Consider the following 2,798-nt stretch of genomic DNA (forward strand, 5'->3'; position numbering starts at 1 on the left):
CCTCGCTCAGCCAGTGAGCAGGAACCGGTCTGTATGTGGGATCCGAACCCTCGGCGGGAGTCAAGCGGCGCACTGTAGCAGTGCGCCACCGGGCCGGCCCAAATTCCTTGTTTTGCCTCCGTTGCTTACTCAGAAAGCAGAGAAGAGAGAGAAGGACAAGAAGTTGGGTCTTTTCAGGATACATTTTTTTAAGATTTATTATTATTATTATTTTGGCAGGGAGTGGCCAAAGTTGAAAAACTGTCACCCAGACATAGCTTTGGAAGGTGTGCCAGTGGCTTCCTTTATTCATGGTGCTGCCTTTCTTCCCATTACCCCGGTTACACTCTATTCTCACCTGGCTGGAGCATCTGAAGCCACTGCAAGCAAGAGCGCTGGCTCCACCTGCTACAGTCCTTTCTCTGCCCCTGGGTCCAGGTGTGGCATACTCAGCATCCAGATACTTACCCTATTCAACATGCTAAAGCTCAGTCGCTCTCAGGATGAAAATTGGTCATAAAAACATTTAATTTAAAGAAATTTCACCAGCAATATATCATCATTTCCTTTTTATTTTTAATTCTCAGGATTTTACTAACCAGGAGAAATAGGTCACCTGACCTTAATGATTAATAATGTGCTTTTGCCTTTGCAGAACTGAAATACAGAGCCCAATCAAGGAGTTATTGTTCTTTTGTCTAGTGATTGCAAAGAAAGATTAGTGTAAACACGGAGAAGTTAAGGCTGACCAAGAAAGGTAGCGGGCAGTGGGGTGGGAAGCGTGCAGTCTCAGTCAGGAGCCTGGAGCTGCTGTCGAGTTGACTGCAGCAATTCACTCTATCATTTAGCAAACTGAACGGAGGGCCTCTATGAGGCAGGTGTTGAACTGGATGCTAGGAAGACAGAGAAAAGTGAGACATATGACCTCTACCCTCAGGTTATTTCCAGCCTTGTGGGGATCAGTGGAAAGACATATAAAACAAAAATGATCCAGCTCTTTGGGCCGTGAATTTCACTGGCATATTTAGCTCTTCGATTTGCCACATGATCATTTTCATGATCCATCTCATTCATAGAGCACATAGAATTGTATCCAGTTCTCTCAATAATCCTATGAAAGAGGTTCTGTTATCCTCATTTTATAAATGTGGAAACTGAGTCCTTAGAGAGATTAGATATTTCCTTCAAGGCCAAATATCTGGTTAGTGGTAGAACTGGCACTGGAATTCTAGGTCAGCCTGGCTCCAGAGCCTGTGCCTGTATCCACAAGGTGACATGGTCCTCTAAGGTCTTCTATCTCTAAATTCCACAATCTGCCTTTCGTAGCTGTTTAGATTCTAAGTGAGGAGGAAGGACTTGGGAAGAAGACGAACACCCTATCAGCAGATGAGAGCCAGGACTACTTCAGCCCAGCCCTGAGGAGGGGTGGGGATTAAAGTCCACTCCCATCTCCCGATATTGGCACAACAACAACAGTAAATGATGTCCAAAGTGGACATGCACCAGTGGAGAATGTGGCAGGAATGTAAACAACATGCCCTTAATGTTAAGGGGAAAGAGATAAGAAATATACTCACATCTTTATGGGAGTAAGAGGAATTCAGAAATTTAAAAATCTTGTCAAGGCTCAGATAGACCCTGGATCAAGAGCAGCCCTTTTTTTGAATGTGTGACTTTTTGTTTTTAATAGAAAGAATAAACAAAATCATAATGATGAAGCCCAGAGGGAGGGGGCCAGGATGCCACTGGCAGGCTCTCATTCCACAGGCTCCTCTGCCAGCCTGGGGCTGTGCTCCTGCACTGCAGCAGCCTGGGCCTGCTCAGCCCTCACCAACAGCAAGGCCATGGTGCTTACAGTTTTGGCATCCTTGGTCTCATCCACTTGGGTCTCCCACAGGGAATGGCCCAGACCAGCAGCAAACCTCTGCACACAGCTCCAGTGTTTGCTCTGGATCTCAATGACTTTCCCTAGCATGGCTGCTGCACTGATGTTGGTCTTTTGCTACAAAACTGCCTCATCCAAGGGCTTCAGCTCTGCACTGAGCAGAGCCAAAACAGGCCTCAGAGGCATCACAGATGGCAGTCAAGTTGTGGCTTCCCTCCAGGGCCAGCACCACCCAGCCTCCTGCCAGTATCATCAGCTGCCTGGTCAAGTGGCCGAAACATCTGGAAGTGATGGAGTAGCCCCCCAGTGGAGACAGATGCCTTCAGTGGCATCAAACATGGCAGAGAGTAGGACTGTGTCAGGTGAGAACTCATGGGCAATGGACATCACCACTGTCCTGAAGACTGTCAGGTACTCCATGTCCCTAATGGGGGGGCCCACACCTCCTGTCCATGCCATGTTCACATTGTACCACATGCCTGGCCCTCCACTAACCTCTTCAGGAGCTCTGGAGCCTGGAAAGAATACCCATTATCATAGCGATGCAGGGAGATGTAGAGCACAGGAGGGTCATTGTGGAACACTTACTGGGTGCCATTGCCATGGTGAATGTCCCAGTCTACAATGAAGACCTTGCCCACATCCAACTTCTGCTGCAGGAGTTTAGCTTTGGTGTCTACAGGGTTAAAGAAGCAGAATCCCATGGCTGTGGATTCCTTGGTGTGGTGTCTTGGGGCCAGATGATGGCACATCCATTCCTGAGTTCTCTTGCAGCCACCTTGAAGGCCAGCTCCATCAGGCAGCCCACTGCCATGCGCATGGCACTGGAGGAATGCATCTCCTCCACACAGTGTCACTGTCCACCCTGATGCCCCCACAAGGCAGCACAGCATACATCTGGCTGATGGGTTCGAGAGCAGCCCTTTTCGGAGTT

General features: G+C 48.4%; 1 pseudogene; it reads right to left on the reverse strand.

The window, feature by feature from the left end:
• Nucleotides 1-1,684: 1,684 nt before the first annotated feature.
• LOC103585450 lies at nucleotides 1,685-2,767 on the reverse strand (annotated as a pseudogene).
• Nucleotides 2,768-2,798: the final 31 nt, after the last annotated feature.

This window comes from Galeopterus variegatus, unplaced genomic scaffold (genome assembly GCF_000696425.1).
Source record: "Galeopterus variegatus unplaced genomic scaffold, G_variegatus-3.0.2 Scaffold240, whole genome shotgun sequence".
Taxonomy (NCBI): Eukaryota; Metazoa; Chordata; class Mammalia; order Dermoptera; family Cynocephalidae; genus Galeopterus; species Galeopterus variegatus.